The sequence below is a fragment of the Alexandromys fortis genome, unplaced genomic scaffold, assembly GCF_014885135.2.
Source record: "Alexandromys fortis isolate MF-2015 unplaced genomic scaffold, M_Fortis_MF-2015_v1.1 scaffold_16, whole genome shotgun sequence".
Taxonomy (NCBI): domain Eukaryota; kingdom Metazoa; phylum Chordata; class Mammalia; order Rodentia; family Cricetidae; genus Alexandromys; species Alexandromys fortis.
In genome coordinates, this window is record NW_026067893.1 from 7,261,538 (window position 1) to 7,286,086 (window position 24,549).

A 24,549-nucleotide genomic window follows, 5' to 3' on the forward strand; every position below is an offset into this window, starting at 1 on the left:
AGCCACAGTTTGCCAACCCCTGGTCGTACAAACATAGTTTCCCATTCTTTCTTTGCCAGACTCCTCTGCTGTGAGCTTGACTACGGGTCTGAGTGTTTGCCTTCTCTAAGAGAAAATGACAAAATGCGTACAGAAGTGGGAATTTGGGGGTTAAAACTGGGGGGAGGGATTCTTAGTGTATCTCTATTTGCCCATAACAGTGAGACAACACACAGAAGAGATAGAACAGAAGCTGGGAGACACGTGCACGGAAACCAGCTTCCTCCTGGAGGTTTGTCTTTCCTCTGCGTTCTGCCTTTCCTACTGGTCCATCTTTGCTGCTAGCACGGTATTTCCCGTAGAGCCCTACTTCCCAGAGCTGCCTTTACACTACCAAGTCTGCCAAGATCCCTGCAAGCGGGCGGCTTCACTTTCCACTCCCTGACCTCCAGCATCGCATAGGTCTTTGTGAGGTGGCAGTAATCCAAGTTCAAGGTCTGGGGTTGCCACATGGCATTGAGCAAAGAACTTAAGATGCATGGTCAGGCTGGAAATGCAGCTCAGCTGGTGGTGGCGTAGCACGCATGGGGCCCTGGGCTCTGTCACCAGCTGGCATCACACGGAATGGGCCACAGTGATGCCTGTCCTGGGGCTAGGCAGATGCAGGCGGGAGGACCAGAAGTTTAAAGTCATCCTCATTCAGCCTGAAATAAATGAGATTTTTTTTTTCTCAACAAAAGAAGGTCAAGTCAAGGTCTGGAGTCCTCGTCTATCTATCTTCAAAATAGGTTTAGAATTAGGTTTTGACTTGCTCGCCTTATGGGGTAGTTTGAAAACACATGTGGATTTGACCTGCCAGTGGGCACATGGAGGCCACCCCACCTGGTGTTCCACCGCTCTTTCTCCTATGCCTAACACAGAGTCCTCCGAAAGCTCTGAGCTCCTCTGGGCGATGGCCCGTGTTCTTTAGGGGTCGTGGTGAACGACCCTAGTTGGTCCGTTCCCAGGATGCTTTGATCTTGTATGTTATTATTCATGTTCTGGGCTGTGAGTGTTCCTGGACCTGCGACTCCTGAGGGAATTTTCCCTGCACTCCCAGAGGCCGGAGGACATCTAGTGATTTACCAGCTCTGTCCCCGTGAGAACTAAACAGATCGCCCTGGTAGTGTACAAGGAACAGGGAAAGATGGCATTTGACTAGGCTGGCGTGTTCTAGTCATCAGAGACAGGAGCTGGAGTGTGGCAGCCACTGAGGGACTAAGAGGAGGCGACACGAACAGGGAGGGCTGCTCCACCCCAGCGCTTATCTGCGTCCTGAGAGGATCAGGTGGGTGGAACGGAACAGTGTGCTCAGGCTGCGCCCTTATAGAACACAACCAGCTGCCTGTCTGCCTACTTCCCGTTCCCATCAGACTCCTGTGCGCCCCTACTAGGTAGGACTGAAGGCCATCTCATATAGAGACAAGGGCAACCCCAGAGGCTACCACAAGATGACCCATGCGCTGGACCCTTCCAGGGCTTTGTGGCAGAGAAAAAAACGCAGCTCCCACCAACCCTGCACTCAGGGAACCCACACGAGATAGCTGGAGGGCAGCTCACAGATCAGAAGGGAAGGGAACAGAGAGAGGCAGTGATGAGCTGTGCTACTGTCAGGGGCTGGCATCAGAGGACCCCAGCCCCCAGCCCTCCTCTACCCAGAGGGGAGTCCCTCCAATCGCTGTGTCAGAGCCCTGGAGGCTGGCCTGCCCTGGAGGTCACTTTCACCAGTGGAGATGGTTTCCGATTGCTTTAACTGGGTCCATTCTGCTTTTATTTAAAAATAGCAGTGTTCCTGGGTAGGTCAGAAAAATCAATGGATCCATGTAAACCTCAAACAAGCAAAAAGTCAAAGCACGAAAAATTAGGAGAACTTACCACGGAAAGCGATTCTCCCTATGCAGCTGAATGTGGATGCTATGAGGTCAGGGCTTCGGAGAAAGCAGCACCAGGAGTTCCACAAGAGAACAGACTGGACTTCTAACAAGAGGAGGCTCAAGTGAAGGGCTGGCTCCTGGAGACTGGGAAACTCCTGTCTGAATGTGGTGGACTCTTGAGACCCATGGGAAGGGAACGAATGATTCTGAGAAACCTGCCTGTCAGAGACACCGTGGGCAGGTGACTTTAGGAGAGAGGTTGAATTCAGTGAACCAACTGCACTGTGCGCTATCCCTACACAAACATTTCTTCCCAGGATGCCGACTTCAAGCCCCCTTTATCCCAAAATGCTACCATTGGTGGTGGGACTCGAAGTGACGCCAGGCCCTGAGCCCTGCTACACAAGCATCCCACCACCGAGCTGTCTCCAGCCCTTGTAGTTTTAGGAACCATTATCTCGGTTATATTGAGGTTCACCAGGCCTTAGGACTTCTTTCTGCAGAGTGTCTACTACTGGTTTTTATCCATTTTTGTCTGAATCACTTTTCTTCCTCCCCCTCCACTCCTTCCCTTCCCTTTCCCCTCTGGACAATTCATGTACCACAAATCTGCACACATCATTTTATGGTCTTTCCCATCTTTTCTGTGTCTTTTCATAGAAAGAATTTTACATTTTTAACATCTATTTTACTGCTTTTCAAATGATGTCAGGTAATGGATCTGGTTGTTGTTTCTGTTTTAATTTCCATAGTGGCAGGCTGGTATGTTGTGACATGAAATAAAATATAAAGGCTAAAAGCAACAAAAGTACTAAAGCGTCATGGAAATCACGTGACTTTCCTTGGAGTTTCTGGAAGTGGAGCACCTGTGCCCCAGACACGTTTGCATACTGAACAGATGCTTAGAGACTGGAACGGGGAGGATCGAAATATCACTGCAGGCCTGGGATGCTGAAAATGGAGCTGAACCAAAGAGAGCAAGCTGGCAGGCGAGGCGAAGAGGAACGCGGTAAGGACAATGAGTCCCCGCCAGCAGTCTCTGACAACAGCCCCACTAAGGGGGTGGAGCACTCTACCCAGCGCAGTTCTTGCCAAACTAGATGGTCCCAGAGTCTCGTGCCAGCCAGGAGCGAACACTGGACACCGCGGTCTTCTTCATTTACATGCCATTCCCAGAATTCTCTGGGGCTTTCTAAAATTTCTTTTTTTGAAAAATGTTGCTAACGTCAGAGCTCGGATACAAAAGCAAATTAATTTTAGATATGACAAAATCATCGATTCCATTTGCTAACGGAATTCTTTGCTGAAGTTTTGGGTTTGTAACAGTTGACGTCAATTAATTTGTTCAAATGGTCAGGCGGCTTCTGAAATATTCTCTAAACAGTTATGCTCTGTGGGGGATAATTCAGAACGACCTATTTCTCCTTTAAAAGCCATAGTACATGTTAACTTTTTGTTGACCTGGTTGGGTCAACTTTCCCATGATGACAGATGAAGGTAGAAAGGGGTAGGTAGAGAAAGAGCTCACAGGGCAGGTGACGTCTTCACGGGCAGAACTATTACTTGCCCTATAACCTTTCCTTTGCTCTCTGGGCAGGTAAGTTATGAAACCAACATTGTAGAGCGTAGGTAATCGTTCCCAGCTCCTTACAGGTTGTCACGCCTTCAGATTGCTGGACAACAAAGTCAAAGAAAACCCACTATCACAGGGACTGAGACTATGTAACCATCTGCAAGAATGTCGTATGTTGTATGGGCAGAGTATGTGTGGAACGTGTTTATTGCTCATGTGTACCTGTTGAGTAGTGCATGCTGGGTGTGGGTGACAGTGTGTGTGGTGGGAGGGTGGACTGAGCCGTCTAATTCTTGGGGCTATGTATTGATCATGCTTCAAATGTGTATTAAATGTGTGTGAGTGCATATCACTGAATGTGGAGTGTGTGGTGTGTATGTGTATGTGTGTAATGCTGTGTGGATCTGTGGAGAGTGTGCCTACATATGTGCTTGTGGTAGAAATACGTGTGACAAAGGCCACCATAGGCCACGCACCATAGGCCACACTCGTTTCTGGAATCCAAGGGCTGGGTCTGAAGACTGGTTTCTTTTGTTGGTTTCTTTTGTTTGGTTTGCAGTTTGGCCCAAACGAGACAAAAAGGCCTGGGCATTAATGAACTGAAAGACTTCTTTTTAGTAATTGGTAAAAGCAAAGGCCATCAGGGCTGCTCTCTGAACCGCTCTCTTCACTGGGGCACAAAGCTCATCTCCCCCACTCAGGGTCCTTTGACATGACTCAGCGGATAAAGAGTCTTGCCACCAAGCCTGAGCTCCATCCCTGGGACCCACATGATGGAGGGAGGGAACCAACTCCCACAGATTGCCCTGTGATCTCCACATATGAGTCACTGCTCGCATGCCACCACCCCTCTACACACAAAAATAAGTGAGAAAAATGTAAAAAAAAAAATTCTAATAGATTTTCTTTTTCTTTCTCTTTTTTTTTTTTTTTTTTGAGACACGGTTTCTCTATGTAGTCGTGGCTGTCCTAGAAATCTCTGTAACCAGGCTGGTCTTGAACTCACAGAGATTCACCTGCCTCTGCCTCCCGAGTGCTGGGATTAAAGGTGTGCACCACCACCTGGCAAGTTTCTAATTTTTAAAAGACCAATTTTATTTTTATTTCTCTCTCTCCCTCCCCCACCCCCATGCCATGTGTGGGTGCCGTGTATGTGTCATGTGTACTCAGGTGCCCACAGAAGCCAGAATGGGTCATCAGACCCCATGGAGCTGGAGTTACGGGTCACTGTGAGCAAGAGTAGCGCATACTTGGCCAAGGAACCTCTAGATGCTAAATTTAGCAATTTCTGTTTTGTTTTTGTGAGGCAGGCTCTCAAACAATCAATTCTTAAAAATAAATGAGTGTCCCAGGGAAGAGTAGCTGACATGTGATCTCTTCCTTTCAAAACGTGGTCCTGTGCCACAGTTCCCAAAGCCAGGGGGCATCAGGACCACCTGGGGAGATTTCTAAACTAGAGGTTTCCACATGATGCCCAGGGGCCCAGAATCCCTTAGAATACAGAAAGAGCCTGTATTACTGCAAGCAGAATCCCTCAGAACACAGAAAGAGCCTGTATTACTGCAAGCTCCCTGGGACGGCCTCAGGTATGCCGATCATGTCAAAATGTGTATTTTCCATGGCGTTTGTCCCAGTGGCCTGTGAAGATGCTCAAAATATACCTCATGCAAGACAAGACAGAGGCTGCTGGCTAATTCCTCAATGGCGTGTGTTGTCTGTCTCTATCCTACACCCCACGTCACCCCAACCTTCTTTAGAGCTTTCTTTCTGATTTGGTTGTTGTTGATGATGCTGTTGTTGCTGTTCAGACAGGGTCTCACTATGTAGCCCTGGCCAGACGGTAGCTTGCTGTTTAGATCAGGCTGGTCTGGAACTCACGGAGATCCGACTGCCTTTCCCTCTGCCTCTTCTGATTCCGCTACTGAAAAAAGAAATTGTATGAAAATGTAGAACGACCACCAAGTGGTCATGAAATTGTTCCTCAGCACCTTCTGGGGAAAAGCCTCATGTCACCTTCAGAAGAGAGCTTTTTCAGGATGTAGAGGCCAGTGGTGGCCCCTTCCAGGGAGGCAAGTCTCCCCTGGATGAACGCAGCCTCTTTTGGCTGCTTGCTGAGAGGGCCTTGGGCACTGCTGGAGAGCAGGGACGTTTCCCACACAGACTTACAGCTGGCTGAAAAGCCACGGGCACCAAGGAGAGAAAGAAAGACCAAAGAGCTGGGAGGTGGAGTGGACAAGCCTGGCACCCTGCTCTCCCATCTCCGGAGGCCTTAGGAAGCAGTTCTGGAGCGTACCTTTCTGTTTCTCTACCTTGCACAGTGGAACACAGTCCCATTTGCCTTTCTTCCCCCGGAGATGAAGGGAGCAGAAAGTTCAGGACGCCTTGCAATTTGACTCTTGGGAATGCAAAAACAGCAGCAGCCTCCTGCCTTGGAGCCCAGCCTCTCTATTGCGATTTGACTCATCCTTGGTGGTTTATTGTGTTCTCTGCTTTCCTTCCTTGTGACACACAGGAGTAGGTGAGTAATGCACTCCGCCGGGAGAGAAAAATAGATCCTCAAATGCCTTCCTTTATGCTGAAGCCTGTCACCAGCTGTGGTGGCAGGGGGTGTGTGACCATCCATTAGCACAGGGAGACTCAGAGCATCTGACTCCCTCTGCCGGGGCTATTTGTGATTCTCAGAGCCCAAGCAAGGATAGAAAGCCGATAAACACAGAGAAAGCTAAAAGGCCCTGCTGGGAGGGAGTCTTGGAGAGCCAGGATGCTCAAGAGTCCTCGAGCTGCAGGAGACCCCAAAGGCCCACGGAAGGTGCACGGTTAGACCTCCTTTAGGCTGCTCCATCTGGCCTGGCCTTCGTAGAGCTGTAAGGATCATCTCTTCCACCCAAGTAGACATAGCTAATAATTACTGAGTTCCTGTTACATGCCAGGCACTAGGAGGAGCATTTCCTGTGTTGTTGTGTGTTATACACACACACACACACACACACACACACACAATAGCATGAATATACAGCCTTAGGAGAATATCCGCTTGGCTAAATTCGGATGTTTGAACAATGAGCAGCTGAACCAAAATGCCATTGCTCCATTTGCTTTTTTCTATAGACATCAAAGTTGCGCTCCAGAGAAAGCACTCCTACCAGAGGATAGGCCCAGGCTCCCACCGAGCACTTTTGTGACTACCAACAAGAAGGAAAAGGGGTTGCAGTCACTGTTACCAAGGTGACAGAGTACAGATAATAAATGACTGTCCTGTGATCACACACCCCCAGGAAACCTTAGGGTTTGAGTCTGGGGAGATGGTGCAGTAGCTGAAGTGTTTGCTGTTAGCATGTTAGGATGAGTTTGGATTCTTAGCTTCGACATAAAACCCGAGCACTTCTGTAACCCGGTGCTGGGGAGTGGGGAGGGCAGACAGGAGAATCCCTGGGGGCTGACCAGCAAGCCAGTCTAACCAAAACACCTAAGCGCTGGCTTTAATGGGGATCCCGTATCAAAAAAATAAAGGGAGAAGCTATTGAAGAAGCCATTCTGATATAAAACCTCTGACCTCCGCATATACCCAAATGGGCAGATGTACGCCATATCCATGCACAGAGACTTGTTTGATTTTGATGCATTGGGATTTTGTTTGGTTGGTTTGGGTTTTTTTTTTTTTTGTTTTGTTTGTTTGTTTTGAGACAGGGTTTCACTGTAGCTTTGAAGCCTGTCATGGAACTAGCTCTTGTAGACCAGGCTGGCATCGAACTCACAGAGAGTGAGTACCACCACTGTCCAGCCTTTGATGCTTTGTTTTTAAAACAGGGTCTGAGCTGGGTGGTGGTCTAGCACATGCCTTTAATCCCAGCATTCAGGAGGCAGAGGCAGGTGGGCTTGAGGCCAGCCTAATCTACAGAGCAAGTTTCAGGCCAGGGCTATATAGGGAAACCCTGTCTCATACCATCCCACCTAACAAAATAAAAACCAGAGACTGTAGCCCAGGTTGCCCTCAAACTCCTTCTATAGCCAAGGATGGTCTCGAACTTCTGACCCTCCACTTCTATCTCTCAAAAGCTGGGTTACAAGGATGGCGCACCTTAGCTTGAATAATAAATGTTGGCAATTGAATCCAGGGCTTCACCCCTGCCAGGCAAGCAATCTACCAACTGAGCCACATCCCCAGACTTCCCCCAGAAACAAAAACAAACTCCCCAAAGCCCCTATCATCTCTCAGACTTCTGAAAATACATTTTCAGTTCTATTAAACCAGAAACACCTTTGTGCCTTCTGAACCTGAGCTCCCCAGCTGGAGCCGCGCTGGGAGAAAAATAAATGTTTGTCTCAATGGCACTTTCCTATTCGGCTAATCGATTTCCCCCCGGAATAACAATAACGCTTGAACATCCGAGTGTCTAATTATCGCCAGCTTTTTGTTTGCCCTGTCATTAACTTCACAGCTGCCTTGTTGGTGACAAGTGGAACCACAGAGATGTCAGTTGCAACCCTCAGTTTCTGAGAGGAAGGACAGGAAAGAGGTGGGACTCTGCCTCTGCCAAGGTCAGGGGATGTCTCAGCTGTGTTTCAGTAGCTCCCGTGGGAGAGGAGACTGTGGAATGGGCTGGGCCCGTCGCTCTGCAGAGGAGCTGTGTCATGAAACATATTTAATATGCCATGAAACTTAGGAACGCCGGCACTAAGCTAGCATGTGGAAGTGGGGCCAGGGCTCAGGCGTATAGATATGTACACTGTGTGATACTGGGTACATTCTCCAGCGCCTCAATCCAAAATAAAAGTCAGTAACTAAAGTCACATGAAAGCATGTCTTCTGAGAAAGTGCCATGCCCACTAAGGAAGACAGAAATGCTTTGAAATAGATAGAGGTGGTGACCATACCACGCTGCCGATGCACTGGATCCCACAATGATTGATTAAATGATTGATTCTGTCTCATGTAAACTTCATTTCAATTCAAAGAAGACCTCATCAATTAAGACATGTGTTTCGTTTGTCAATTTTTGTTTTGTTTTGTTTTTTTTTTTTATCGAGACAGGGTTTCTCTGTAGCTTTGGAACTTGTCCTGGAACTAGCTCTTGTAGTTCAGGTTGACCTCCAACTCACAAAGATCCGCCTGCCTCTGCCTCCCGAGTGCTGGGATTAAAGGTGTGTGCCACCACCACCTAGCTTCGTTTGTCAGTTTAAACTAAGAAAATTAAAAATCTCCCGCTCTTGGAAAACAATGGCTTATCTCTGCAAGGAGAGATCATCAGTGCACCCCACACTTTACTCCAGACTCTCCAGGGCCTGGCCAGGAAGCCTTCTGAGATCCACAAGTTCCCTTCCTGGGCTCTCTTCTTGCATGTGGTTCTCGTCCTCAGCCATCCACCAAGCAGGACCCTATCAGGGGTATCTTGCCAAAGCTTGTGGTTAGGTCTCTGTCCTCATTTTCTTAGCCAACCAGGGAGCAATATTCCTTCTGGGCACCAACTCCCTTGTTCTAGAGGCACGTGTCTGGGCTTCCGTGACACCATGGATGTCTGTTTTTCTTCCTTCCTCGTGGGTCCTTCCTCATCCTTCTTTCTCTTCTCTTCTTTTCAGAGTGGGCAGTACTCAGGGATCTGTAACTGTATCTGCAGCCCTTTAACTGGGTGCCCTCATCCCAACCATCTCTATCTCCATCTACGACTTCCACACAGCAGCTCTAGACTGAACACCACCCTGTACTCCAGGCATGTGCTGTCCCATGGCCATCTGTCATCTCTGCTTGGATGTCTCACACAGCTGAGACAGATAATATGAATTCCTTCCTGCCCCAGTGAGAGCTTCTTGGGCTTTATCAGTGACACCGGCATTCAGTCAACTGCTCGGGCTATCACCGAGTCGCGTTTGGATCACCTCTTTCCTCACACCTCACCTCTAACCCTTAGTGCCTCCCACTTCCTGGGCTCCAGTGTGTCCCCAACACTCCACTTCCTCCACATCCATCTCTACTGTCCCAGCTCTGGCCCACCATGTCTAATATTCTCTCCCAGGCTCTCTTCTACTCCCCTGTTCCTGTCAGTGCAACCCTCACTCCTTAGCCCGACTCATGTTTCCAGAGTAAATCAGGTGCGAGCCATACACTGTGAGTACCCGTTGCCTTCAGAGTAAACTCCAAACTCTCCCGGGATCTAGGCGCCCTCCTCTGAGGACTCCCCGCTCTTCTGTCTCCTTATCCACAGTGCCTTCTCTCTGTCCCTTCCTCAGTCTGCTTTTGTTCCTACTTCGGAATCTTCCTTCTGCTTGGGGTGCTCGTGGCCCTAGTCTTTGAACAGCTGCCTCTTCTCGTTACATGGCTATGACCCCAACTTAAACTCACCTCCATAGAAAAACACCTCCCTGCTTTGACAGGTATCTCTTGGTCAATGTTTTTTTTTTTAAAGATTTATTTATTTTTATTCTATGTTTTGCCTGGATATATTTCTGTGCACCAGGTCTATGTCCCTGGAGGCCAGAGGGGGGCATTAGATTTCCTGGAACTAGAGTTACAGATGGTTGTGAGCTGCCATGTGAGTGCAGAGAATTGAACCCATGTCCTCTGGAAGAGCAGCAAGCCCTCTTAACCACTGAGCCGTCTCTCCAGTTCCTCCCCAGCAATCCTGGTAGCTCGTTCTCAGATCTGAATCTTCCCTGAGCATTGTGTACTGCAGATGCTAGCAACAATCTCCTGCTGCTGAAATATCCGTTCCTCGAGGGCAAGGACCCTCCTTCAGCTCTCTCTGCCATGCTCGGCCGGCATCTTGTAGCAGAAAGCACTGTGATGAGCTGGACTTTGACAGCTCTGAGATGATGGAAAAACATCTGTGTGGTGTGTCACACAGTGCTTATCAGACACTTATTCCTGTAGAGGCCACTCTTATCAGACTGCCTTCTTTCAGCTGCTGCTGAGTTTTATGACAAGAGCCGGCTACCCGGACCAGGTCAAAGGCCTTCCTCTTGGCTTCTCCAGTGCCGAGGTGTCCCAATTGATCTTCAACAGATCAAAGGCCCTACCCAGTGCCCTGCTCCTTGGAATCTGCTCTCTGGTCAGCCGGCCCTGATTTCACCTCGTTGGTTCACTTTCTGGGTGACTCTTCCTTCAACCAGACTCTTCCTTCACTTATCCTAGCTGCTATTCCCCGGAAATGTCACAGGCAGGGCCATCTCATCTTTTATGCAAATAATACGTGGTAGAGTAGTATCACATAAGAGCTCCAAGTAAAGCTCTGTCTTTAAGCAGAAGGCATCTATATGTGGTAGAGTAGTATCACATAAGAGCTCCAAGTAAAGCTCTGTCTTTAAGCAGAAGGCATCTATATGTGGTAGAGTAGTATCACATAAGAGCTCCAAGTAAAGCTCTGTCTTTAAGCAGAAGGCATCTATATGCTGTCTTCCTGCAGACGGAAGACCTGGGCATGAGCTGGGCCTGCCACTCCTGAAAGCTTCCCACGGAGTCGAAGAGCAACACTGAGCAGGCCATTAGTTCTCCGTGCTCCCAGCATCACTCGTTTATTCCATCTGAGGTTTTCCAGAGCCGGGGGTGGTAGTAGCATAAGCCTGTCATCCTGTTACTTAAGAAACAGAGGAAGGACAATTAGGAGCTCAAGACCAGCCCTGGCTACACAGTGAGTTAAAGGCCAACCTCATCTACATGACCCTGCCTCAAAACATTAAAATAAAATCAATGAAGTAAAAAGAAACAAAGTTTTTCTAGCCCTTCCACATTGTGGCCCCCGACCCATTCCACAGTTTCCAGCCTCACATCCGGGGACAGAGGTGCGGGATCAGGAACGCTGAATGTAGCTTTTCCTCTGAGTCATACACTCGGTAGACAATGTTTTCTTCAAGATCTCCCTTGTCATTTCCTTTTTCTTTAACTACAAAAAGTTACCCTGATAGTCAGGTGAATTCCTGAGCAGTGAGTCTGGGGCCCAGGGGTTCCTGCTCTAACCTCACATAGTGGCAGAATCTACTTGTGGTTGTAGAGACATAAAGCTTGTTTCTCTAGAGAAGTTCCTGGTCTGACCTCCAAGAGAAATTTTATTTCCACAAGAACATAGAGTCTACGAGGACAGGGACCTTGTTTGGGCAATCCTATGTCCTCAGTCCTCAGCATAGGGACACACTCAGTGACTGAATTCATTCATTAGTGGAACACTTTCAAGTGACATCAAGTGACAAGAGAAAGGAGAGAAAAGGTAGCCAGAAGACATTTGACTACAAGGAACAGAACTAACATAGTCACCTAGTACCTACAAAGAGACAGCCCAATTTAGACAGCTCAGGCTTTTGCCCAAGCCACCATTTAGGACCTGGGTTTCTTTGTTTGGAGTGTCTGTGCATTAACTAGGTTGATCCTCTGGTGATGGAGTTAGTGGTTCTACCAGTGGGTAGCCCAAATCACCACTAGAGTGGTTCTCTAGAGAGATGAGGCCTGGATATTGGTGGTTCTAAAGAGCCACAACAGGGGTTCCATTGCTCGGCCAGCACGGCAGGCCTCACTGCCAGCTGAGCAGCCCTATCCACAGCAGTCACGTGGGAACTAGCATGGTCCCTGAAGCATCTAGAGCAAATGTCAATGAAGGGATTTTGACAGATGTCCAGGGAATTCAGAGGAAAAGCTCCCCACTGGGTGAATACAGAGGAAGGAGCCTGGGAGACAGCAGGACCTAGAGGTGAGTAAGACTTCAGAAGACAAGCCAGAAGACAGCAGGAGCCGGGAAGGAAGAGATGGGACATTTGTCATCTTTGTCAGAGGACAAGCTGATCTCTGGCTTATTGGCATATTGATTCCTGGGAAAGGGAAGTTTGCTCATCTTGAACCAACAACTGGAGGAACCGGGGTTCGTTTCCAGAGCCCAGTGACTCCGCGTCCTCTGAGATTCCCGGTGCTTTGCCACACTGCTTGCTGTGCTTCCTCTTTGAGCACCAGGGGATTTTAAAAGACAACATGGGGCTTTCACACACTTGTGTTCCCAAAATCTCACCCACCAGGTGGAAAAACCCTGTGAGGTCACCTCTGCATGCAACCCAGCCCCTTCTCAGACCAGAAGGCATGACCACTCTTCCTCAACGTCAACAAAGACAGTCAAAATCAGCAGGCAGCAGCAGCGATTAGGAAGGTGCCAGGAAGAGCCCGGGGGTGCTGGGCATCAGTGCACGGGTCAGTGACCGGACTCCATTTTCGGATTCAGTTAGTTCTGACTTGGATCGAAGATCCCTTCAGAGGGTGAGCATGCCAACCACCAGGCAGGGATCAGCTTTGCCAATAACATAGAAAATGATTCATCCAGCCCTGGCTCAGTCAGCCAGGCTGGGACAAATGTCACCCACTCATTTTGATGGATGCACCCCATTCATAGAAATATGTGGACAGATAATGATTTTTTTGAGCTCAGACATACTCACTGTTCTTGGCAACTGACTTGCTTCCTTGGCTTAGCCATGTTGGCGCTCCTGCCATGGCTAATAAACCATGAAGGGGTCTCCCTGCAGCTACAAAAGACAGGAGCTGACAACAGGCACTCCATGTGTGGCCTGGGCCAAACTTGCCAGAGCAGTGGTTCTCAACCTGTGGGGTCACGACCCCCATGGGGGTTTGTAGTAGAGGCTGCGGGCTGTGTTCCTGCCACCCCAGCTCCTGGTCGCCTGGCTAGCTTATGCCCCGAAATAACAACTCACAAACTGTATTCTTTTAAACACTGCTTGGCCCATTATATCTAGCCTCTTCTCGGCTAACTCTCGCACCTGGACTAGCCCATTTCTAATAATGTGTGTAGCACCCCAAGGTGCGCCTACCGGGAAGATTCTAGCCTATGTCCATCCTGGGTCGGAGCTTCATCGCATCTGCCCCAGAGAGCAGCGGCCTCGCATCTGAGTTCAGTTCCCTTCTTCCCAGCATTCTGTTTTGTTTACTCCACCCACCTATGTTCTAACCTATCAGACCAAGCAGTATCTTTATTACTTAACCAATGACCTTCCTCCATCAGGGGTTGTCGAATAATCTTTTTATAGGGGTCACCTAAGACCATCTGCATATCAGATATTTACATTATGATTCATAACAATAGCAAAATTAGTTATGAAGTAGCAACTAGAATAATTTTGTGGTTGGGAGTCACCACAACATGAGGCACTGTATTAAAGGGTCACAGCATTAGCAAGATTGAGAACCACCAACATAAAGAAATAGTGTCTCTCTGCTATAGAGATTTGTGTTGGTATGGATCTTGGTTTGTTGATACAAATTTAAGGTCAATTTTGTTATACTGTGTATATGTTATTTCTGATCTTAATTAAGGTATTGTGTCCGTCCAGCTTATTTAAAAATGTAATGTATAATTAAGAAATATAGGTTAATAGATAATCATCTATAATAGTTAAGCTTGTAGTCATGTTAATTAGATATTCTAGGTGTACAGAGATGTACATTTCAGATGGATAGGCATTCTTCCAACATTTCAAAGACTGCAGAATATGGCATTTAAATGTTTAAGAACTTAGGACTCTTCATGACAATGAGACACATCTGCTTCTGGCAGCACCAATCTACTTCAAGAGGATGATGGGCATCAAAGAGGTTCCTTATGGAGTTGGTTAGCCATTTGGGCAAGAAACTGCTCTTGCCTGGACTGCTTGATGGTATGCTGTATGAACTAGACATGCTGGACCCACAGATAGATGACTGCTGAACTTGCCTGAAGGTTAGATGATCCTTTGTGGTTCCTGCTTCATGAAAGAATCTACCAGACATTCTGCAAGACAAAGAAGAAAGTGACTGACAAATTGCTAATATAGGTGGAACTGTCTTTGAAATTTCCTGCTTCATGGAAAAATCTGCTGGCTACAATGGGCCTGTAGGCTGAAGATGGATGCCCCAATGGTACAGAAGAACTTTGGGTGACTGTCTAGGCAGCAAGATATCTCTGTCAATTCTAGATTTTTGGAAGTTGCTTACAATGTTCTTCCTGTTTACTTAGGTAATGTTATATTCTTCTGGAGTCTTTGATGGAGTTGAAGAATATGTAGTTATAGTTTTCCTTAGCCACGATAAAAGATAAAGTAGATATAAATATTGTAACTGTAATTCTTGCTCGATAACTGTTTTGTTATATGTAATTACTATGTAGAGTTAAAACCTTCCTTTTTATTTAAACAGAAAAGGGGAGGTGATGTGGGATTCCCCTCTGTATGCTGTGAATAGCATTGGTTAATAAAGAAACTGTTTTAGGCCTGTGATATGGTAGAGCTAAGAGGGGAAAACTAAACTGAATACTGGGAGAAACAAGGCGGAGTCAGGGAGAAGCCATGAGACAGACATGCCAAAACTTTGCTGGTAAGCTACTGCCACATGGCCATACACAGATTAATGGAGATGGGTTAGTTTAGGATATAAGAATTAGCCGGGGGGAGGGGGGGAAGAATTAGCCAGAAATACACTTAGGCTATTGGTCAAACAGTATTGCAAATAATATAGTTTCTGTGTGGTTATTTCGGGAGTCTGGGCAGCCAGGAACACACAAGCGGACTCCTACTACATCTCACATTTCAAGACCCTTGCTTGCAGTATTTGTGAAGTAAGAACTCTGAGCTAGTCAAAAGAAAACTGCAGAGAGCATGGTGGTGATGATTAGCTTCTGAAACAAAAAGAAATGATGTATTTTTCAAGTAAGGGCTATCTATACCACAACTTTTGCAAGAGGATGGCTCTCACCCAGGACAGTGGGGAAAAAGGAAAGAATCAAAGAACGTCCTAAGCACATGTGCAAGGCTCCTCTCTGTAGGTTGCAGGCTCAGGTTTCTTTTGGTTTTCTCACCAGGATATTTTAATCTGGGAAGGATTACTGTAGCAGAACATAGTGGCTAAGAAATGGATAGGTTCCTTATAGGTGGCCAGTTCCAGCTCTGTTTGACTCAGGCATTCACATGCTCAGCAAGCTCCATCACCTTCTCTTTGCCATGTTTGGAAGCACTACAGATGAATAACGACCTAAAGGAAAACCACTGGGGAAAGGACAAGTGAACACCAGACGCAGCAGAAATGAGCTAGTACAGGCTAACAGCCTCACCAAGGAGCAACAGGGAGGACATGAAGCTCCAGGGTGACACCTCAGGGGTATTTTCCAAAATGACGTTCTTGAGCTCAAGGTTGAGGGATGAGTACCAATTCATCAGAAAAGCAAGAGCAGAAGAAAAACTGATCAACATTAGCATTAGGGGCGATGCCCCTTCAGAAGCCCCAGCAGTGCGACTGGCTAAGGCTGGGAATACTGGCAGGGCTCTGAGCTGGAAGAACCTTCCATGGCAGCTAAACTGACAAAACTTATTTATTTTTAAGTTTATTTTTGCTTCTAGAACTTTTCCTTTTCTTTTCTTTAAGAGTCTGATCTTCTATTGAAGTTCCCTTCTTTAGTGGCGATGAACATAATTTTGTTCATGTCCTTGAGCAGAATTACTGTGGTTATTTTACTTACATATTTATTTATTTATTTATTTATTTATTTATTTATTTATTTATTTAGAGACAGGGTTTCTCTGTGTAGCCTTGGCTATCCTGAAACTCAGTCTGTAAAGCAAGCTGGCCTCAAACTCATAAGAGATCCTCCTGTCTCTTCCACAAAAGAGCTGGGATTAAAGGCATGCACCTCCACTACCTGGTTTACTTTAGTTATTTTAAAATAATTCTAAACCAGGTGGTGGTGGTTCATGCCTTTAATCCTAGGACTCAGGAGGCAGAGGCAGGAAAATCTCTGAGTTCAAGGGCAACCTGGTTTTGTTGGGATTTTGTTTGTTTGTTTGTTTTTTGCTTAATTCTTTTGGCGGGGCCACCATCCAGCTCCCAAATAAATCACACACAGAGTCTTATTATTTCTTATAAATGTCCAGCGTTAGCCTGGCTTGTTTCTTGCCAGCGTTTCTTATCTTAAATGACCCCATCTACCTTTGCCTCTAGGTTTTTTCCTTTTCTTACTTCTGTAATCTTACTTTCACTCTTACTCCACGACTAGTTGTTTGGCTAGGTGGCTGGGTGGCTGGCCCCTTCTTTTCTCACTCCTTCTCTTGCTCCTTCTTCTCTCCTCCCTGATTTTTCCTCTTCTTTATTCCTTCTGCCTGCCAGCCCCGCCTATCCTTTCTCCTGCCTTGCTACTGGCTGTTCAGCTCTTAATTATTCCAATCAGATGTTTTAGGCAGGCAAAGTAACACAGCTTCACAGAGTTAAACAAATGCAACCACAAAAGAATGCAGCACATCGTTGCATCATTAAACAAATGCCCCACAGCATAAACAGATATAGCACATCTTGTAATAATATTCTACATCGCTGGTCTACAGAGTGAGTTCCAGGACAGCCTGGGCTACACAGAAAAACCCTGTCACAAAACAGTAACAACAACAAAAAGAGTTGATCTCGACTGGTTTCCTTTCCTCTTGTCTATAACTGTGTCACTGTTTTCTTTCTCAGAGTGTCCAGGGACTGGGATTTCCACATCATGACTAATATATAGACCATAGTTCGGTTACATTCTTCTGAAGAGCTTCAAATTTGTTTTACTGAACAGTTGATGCTGGGATTAGGTGATGCCCATGTTATACATACGACGGCTTTCTAGGCTGTGCCCTGCCCTAAAGCCTCCATCTTATAGGCAGCTTTTGATGCCACTTCAGGCGAGAAGGGTGACTGAAGCCCCAGGTGGACCCGGAAACTGCACCATCTGCCATGTGCCGCCAAGCAGGCAAGGGTGATAAATGACTCGTTCCTGGGAGTAGAAAGGGTGCCACCAGATGAACTGAGACTGTAGGCACACCACGAGTCTATTAAAATCATATCTTGAAATTTATTAGATGTAACACCAAGAAAAGTCTCAGTAACTCTGTCACCTGGGCCCCATAAAGTGACAGACACCGAACCCTGCAAGAGCAGATTCCCCGCCAACCAACCTCCTGATGTAGTACCTATGTGTGCATCAGAGACTGAGGACTCCCTGATTGTTTCTGAGGCTTTGGCTCAGCTCAGTCTCCGGATGGAATTAAAGATATGCGCCACCATATCTGACCCAGTTAGTAATTTTTATTACAAATCTATTTCATGATTCGACTTATCTTCAACAATTACTTTTGTTTCTTATTTATTTTTTGTGTGTATGTGTATGTGCCTGTGCACATGGGTAAAGGCCAGCATAGCATGCTGGGTTATTTGACACCGGAACTCTAGAGCTCACAGGTTTGCAGCTAAGCTGGTGGCCAGCAAGGCCCAGTGATCTCACCTCTTGCTTTCTTCCCTCACCCCCATTGCTGGGGTCCAGATGTATATGGCCATGTGGACACTGAAGATCCAAACTCGGATCTTTGTGCTGGCACAGTGAGCACTTTCACCCACTGAGCATCTCTTCAGCCTTCTGTAATAACTTTGTAATGGTGTTTGGTTTGAATGAGAGTTCAATACAGCCATTATCTCAGTCTGTTTTTGCGGCTACCTAGCTCAATAATGCAAACTGGGTGATTACGAAGGGTGACGGCTTTTTAAACTCACGGTTATGGAGGGTGGGAGGTCCAACTTTAAGGGCCTGAGTAGGGCTTCTGGTTGGCGTGCAGCAGGCAGCACACGGTGAGAAGGCTCATCCAACAGAGAGGACCAAATTGGCTTCTACAACAGATCAAGCTGTAGTGCTGTTTCATTTGTATTTTAATAAATAAAGCTTGCCTGAAGATCAGAGAGTAACACAGCCCCACTGATCAGCCTTACAGACCAGGCAGCGGTGACACACACCTTTAATCCCAGTAGTCACACTAGTTTGCCATAGAAACTGGGTGATAGTGACACACACCTTTAATCCCAGTAGTCACACTAGTTTGCCATAGAAACTGGGTGATAGTGGTACACACCTTTAATCCCAGCACTATAGAGGAATATAAAACGGGAGGAGACAGCTCTCAGACACAGTCTCATTCTGAGATTCCTGGAGGCAGGATCGCCATTTCAGACTGAAGTAAAGGTAAGAGCCAGTGGCTGTTTTGTTTTTCTAACTTTCAGGTTGAACCCCAATTTCTGACTCTGGGCTTTTATTTTTCTGCTACACCAAGTGAAGAGAGAATTTAGTACTTCAATAATTCCCAAGGGTAGAGACCTCAGGACCCAGTCATCATCTCAGGGTCATCTGGCCCCACTTCTTAACAACTTACACTGGAATTAAATGTGAGCATAGCTTTCAGTGGGGGCATTCGAACCACGCCAGTCCTACGTTTTCAACAATTTCAAGGGTGAGTCGGCATAATTTCAGGCGGGTGTTGGAGAGGGAAGTGCATCTACAGAAATTCTTTTCTCTGCCAAGAACTGAAGGCAACGTGTAGGAGACAGCCGGAGTTCTGAGGGGCATCAACAGTGACCACACCAGATGCCTACACCTGGGAGCGGATGGGTCAGTGGCTGTGGAGGGAGATAGGATTTCGTGGGTGGAGTCTGTCTTACTGGAATTCACTAGCAGAGGAATAACAAAAGCCAGGCTTGTCGTGCTGGCCTAGAAAGTCAGAAGGAAGAGAGGGGGTAGGAATGAGTAATTATGGGTTGGATCCTTCAGGGAAGACAACAAAAAGCCTTTCTATAAACTCAAGAATCACAGTCTTAGAGGTGGTAACAAGGACATCACGGAGGAAACACAGTCTTACTGAAGCTACAGTCTCCCTGCTGAAGTGCTCGGTGCTAGTGAGAGGAGGAATCCACGCTAGGACTGGAGACTCCATCCACTGTGCTGTTCTGTACTAGCTGAGACTGGCAACATGTGTTTCTTTGATCATAAAATAGAGATTTGGAAGCCAGGTGCTGGTGGCACATGCCTTTAATCCCAGCACTTGGGAGGCAGAGGCAGGCGGATCTCTGTGAGTTCAAGGCTAGCCTGGTCTACAAGAGCTACAGAGAAACCCTGTCTTGAAAAAAGAAACACCGAAAACAAAAAAATAGAGATTTGGTGATCACATGTGATGGCCCATGCCTATCGTCCTAGCACTTGGGAGACCGAGGATCAAAAATTCAAGAGAGAGAGAAAGAGAGAGAGAGAGAGAGAGAAAGAGAGAGAGAGAGAGAGAGAGAGAGAGAGAGAGAGAGAGAGAGAGAAAAGCAAAGAAGACTAGCTTGGGCTACGTAATATGACTGTCTTAAAAATATATATAATTTGAAATATTATATAACATAATGTCTTAAAATTTTATATTGAAAATTATATGTAATAATCAAAAAACAATATAGAGGCTGGAGAGATGGCTCAGAGGTTAAGAGCACAGAAGTCTTGAGTTCAATTTCCAGCAACTATGCTGTGGCTCACAACCATCTTATGAGCTGGTGCCCTCTTCTGGCCTGCAGGGATACATGCAGGCGGAACACTTGTATACATAATAAATAAGGGGCATGCTGAAACTGAAAAAAATGAAAATCAGGAAAAGTATCAGTGGTAACAGGAAAAAACAAGACACCAAGGCCAAACAAAAGTTTTAAAATCTTTTAAATAAATGTTCAGTCACGCATTTACTACCTGCGAAGAAGGTGCTTTCAGAAAAACAGCATCGGTCCCTGCCCTCTTCAGAACATGAGACTCACTCTCAGCCTTCAGTGTGCCGGAGTAAACAACCCCCAGTCATAGACTGGGCGGAGGGCACATGGATTTAATCCTAGCACTCAGTCAGGCAGATCTCTGTGAGTTCAAAGCCAGCTTGGTTTACATGAGTTCCAGGCCAGCCAGGGCTACACATTAAAGCCCCCGACTCAAAAGAACAAAACAAAGCAAAAATGGTAATCACCAATTACGTGTAAAAATAAGAAAATTCTTCAACAAAGGAAATGTTCAGTTTTCACAGCTTATGCATAAGCAAGCTGTACCACACAGGCACAGACCAGAGAGCGCTGTGCAGACGGCATCTGCAGCAAGTGCACAGCCATTCCCCATTCGCTTGAACTCAATGAAAACATGACCAAAGGGAGGTGTCTTTCACAGTTCCTTAAAAAAATGTATTAATTATATGAACGGGGTATGGGCACATAAGTGTAGGTGCCAGAGCAGACGGTACAGGGCGTCAGGGAGTTACAGATGGTTGGGAGCTGCCCACCTTTGGTGCAGGGGAACTGAACTCGGGTCCTTACCAAGAGACATGACTCCTGACTGTGGGCCATCCCTCTAGCTCCAGATGTCACCATTTCTAATGTGGGGAACTTCTGCAGCAAAACTCACATCAGTGAATGGCTCTCCTGCCTACAGTGGTGTACACCATGGTCTATGGCCCAAACTCTCCTTCAGTAAGTGACTTGGGTTTTGGAGCAGCAGGAGAGCTGGTTCTTCTCAGGGTGAGGGAGGGCACCAGCACCAGAACTCCCCCCCCATGGGATTGCCTAGGGCTAGAGCAACTGTCCCCAGCTGTTGGGAGCAGTGAGACCCCAGATCCTGAATTTCTTGTAATCCCCTGATCTGAGTGCCTACAGCTGCTCTGAGCACGAGACCTTCAGGAGTTCCTGATGGCAGGAGAGTGGTTTCTGGTGGGTTTGGCTGGGGCATGGCTATCTCTATATAATCTGCCCCTGAACACAATAAAGGGGGCATTCTTGGGGAATTCAAGGATGACCGTGTCGCTGTCTCTCCTCTGTCTGTGTGTGTATGTGTATTTTAACCTCCAGCTCCCTTGCCCAAAGCTTGCGAAGTGGGTGCCAGCGCACAGAGCACAGACACTGGGGTGTGGTGCGCGCGGCACCCAGCCCCCCAGTTCACTCTCCAGTGACTTTGCACGGAAACCTGAGTCATCTGCAAAATGCACCGCCAGGACCACAGAGTGCTTCAGGAGCAGCAGTGGGTGTGTGTTAAATGCACTAGATGTACTAGGGATCAAACAAAGCCAGCCACATTTCATATGTGTGTGTGTGTGTTTGAGACAGGGTTTCTCTGTATAGTCTTAGCTGTCCTGAAACTCCCTGTGTAGACCAGGCTAGCCTTGAACTCACAGAGATCACCTGCCTCTGCGCCCCTCCCCCCAAGTGCTGGGATTAAAGGCTTGCGCCACCACCACCACCACCGCCTGGCTCCTATGTACATTTTAACACACATGGTGATCTGAAAGGTTTCATGACAGAATTCATAAAATGTATTGAAGAATCACAACAAGCACACATAAAAAGCTGTGCATTAAACCGCAATCAGAGCTGAGTGCAGAGGGTGTGTTGCCCTTGTCATTTGGCTACTCGTTTATTACTATTATTAGGTTACAGTAGGCTTATTTACTTTTCTTTCCTCATCTTCCCCCAAACTTCCCTTTGGCAATGTTTCTGCACCATGGTTCCATTACTGTGAAAAAGTGTTAAACAAGCTAAAAAAAAAAAAAAAAAAAAAAGAAAAATTAGATGATGCCTAGATCTTGACTGCCACCTAGTGGAATTTTTGAGTATTAGTGTATCAGTAATTGTTTTATTTTCAGCAAAGTAGTATAAAATATGGCCACATCAAATTCTGGGCTACTGTTTCCCAAAATGTGAAACTCTCGAGTTCATTTTGGTCTTTGTAAAAATGACAGCTTCTATGGCCTTGGGAGATCGCTCAGTGCGGCGGCCCTCAACCTTTCTATGCTGCGGCAGTTAATACAGGTCCTCATGTATTAACTGATCCCAACCGGAAAGTTATTTTCATTGCTATTTTTTAACTGAAATTTTGCTACTGTTATGAACTGTAATGTAAATATCTTATATGGTTGAGAACCACTGGTTTGGTAGGTAAATCGTTTGTCCTGAAAATACAATGGCCAGAATTCAAATTCCTAGAACCCATGTGGAAGATGGGCACGGCAGTAAGTCTGCCATCCTAATACTTCTCTAGCAAGATGGGAACCAGGATGGGAAAATCTCAGACTTTATCAAGCCATCCAGGAAGACTGTTGCTTGCCTTAGTGAACAAGACTTTCTCAAACATAGCCAGAGGCCAGGACTAATGCCTGAGGTCCTTCTGCTCTCCCTGAGTATGCTATTCTGTATATTCCTACCTTTCCACCCAAACACATGTTTGAACAGTAACACGTGTGTGCACACACACAAATTAAAAAACAAGTGGTTCCCCTTTCCCTATCTATGTGTGGGAACACATACCCACTGTAATTTATGGTTGATTGGTTCAAATAACCCTAAAAATAGATTGTTCTATTATATAAATGCAGTAATTTTTTTTTTCTTTTCAGAGACAGGGTTTCTGTATGTAGTTTTGGAGTCTGTCCTGGAACTCACTCTGTAGACCAGGCTGGCCTTGAACTCTAGATCCACCTGCTTAAGAATCTCAGAAAGCGATGAAAGGAGACAAGAGACAGAGACAGAGACCCACATTGGAGCACCAGACTGAAATCTCAAGGTCCAAATCAGGAGCAGAAGGAGAGAGAGCACTAGCAAGGAACTCAGGACCGCGAGGGGTGCACCCACACACTGAGACAATGGGGATGTTCTATCGGGAACTCACCAAGGCCAGCTGGCCTGGGTCTGAAAAAGCCTGGGTTAAAACCAGTCTCGCTGAACATAGCGGACAATGAGGACTACTGAGACCTCAAGAACAATGGCGATGGGTTTTTGATCCTACTGCACCTATTGGTTTTGTGGGAGCCTAGGCAGTTTGGATGCTCACCTCACTAGATCTGGATGGAGGTGGGTGGTCCTTGGACTTCCCACAGGGCAGGGAACCCTGATTGCTCTTTGGGCTGAGGAGGGAGGGGGGCTTGGCTGGGGGAGGGGGAGGGAAAGGGGAGGTGGCAGTGGGGAAGAGACAGAAATCTTAAATAAATAAATAAAAAGAAGGAAAAAAAAAGAATCTCAGAAAGCTAAGAAATGGGCTGGGTCCTGTCATTAACGCTACAGCTTTAATCCTACCCATATTGCTTAGCAAATTAAAGACTCATGTGGTCTGAAAAAGAGAAAGATCTACAGTAAAGAGGGAATCAAAGACAAAAAAAAAACCCTCTAAATGGTTTACTGTGTGTTTAAAAATATGTGCAGGCATGGGAGAGAAAAGAAAAAGGTTAAAAAGTCTTAAAAAAAGGGAGTAGTTGGGTGTAGTAGAACACATCTTTAATCCCAACACTTGGAAGACAGAGGCAGGCAGACGATGGAAAACATTTTTCATTAAAACCACTTTACCCTCGCCAGGCGGTGGTGGCGCTCGCCTCTATCCCAGCACTCAGGAGGCGGAGTTTCAGAACAGCCAGGGCTACACTGAGAAACTGTCTCAAAAATCAAAACAACAAAGAACCCCACATGACTCTTGAATAATTTGAGTCAAGAGAACGTCCACATTCTAGATGTGTGGTTCTTTCCTCACGGACATTCAACATATTCCTTTATGCTTCTATTTCCTTTAAACTAAAAGACTTGATCATATTCCTTCACGGGTGACAGCCACTCATGTTCAATCAGTCAAGGGGGTCACAAAGTCAGGTTGTCTCACAATCAGTGGTGCTGCAGTTGACCACTGGGTAAATAGGTGGACGCCAAATTTCATCATTGAAATTATTAATCGTCCCTGAGATTTGATGCTTCATACTTGTGTGCGATACCTTGACCCTGTAAACACCCCCTTTCTCCACGTGGCTTTTAGCGTCTATGGATATTGTCTAAGCACCTCAAACGGTCATTTTTCCCATGTCATCGCTCCAATGCCCTTTACTGCTATATTTATCTTCTGTACAACAAGACAAAGCTTCCCTTCTCTTGACTTACAGGGTCTTCAGGCAGCCCTGCCTGGCCTGGCCTGGCACTCGCTAGGCGGACCAGACTGGCCTCAGATTCACATCCGCCTGCCTCTTGCCTCCCCGGGCTGGGAGTGAAGTCGCGTCGTCACGCCCGACCCGCTCTCGGTACTAAACCCCTTCCCCATCGCTGCTGGCCGGAAAGGCTCGCGAGTCTACGCCCCAACACTAGCGAGCTACTCGCCGCTCCCACCACAAGGCGGAACTGACGTAAGACGAGCCGGCACTCTGCGCCTGGCGCAGCCCAAACACGTCACTTCCTGCCCATTAGGCCCGACCCACTCCGCCTTCCGAGGCCGCAGACGCCGGCCGCTTAGAGGACGGCGGGAGTCATGTGAC

At 46.8% G+C, this 24,549-nt stretch overlaps 1 long non-coding RNA gene across 1 annotated transcript; it reads right to left on the bottom strand.

The window, feature by feature from the left end:
• LOC126505426 (uncharacterized) lies at positions 1-24,504 on the bottom strand. Its single transcript, XR_007592905.1, has 4 exons — positions 24,182-24,504; positions 14,156-14,216; positions 1,894-2,107; positions 1-683 (listed from the first exon to the last, which is right to left on the bottom strand). It is a non-coding gene; the product is annotated as an uncharacterized lncRNA (long non-coding RNA).
• Between the last annotated feature and the right edge of the window lie 45 nt (positions 24,505-24,549).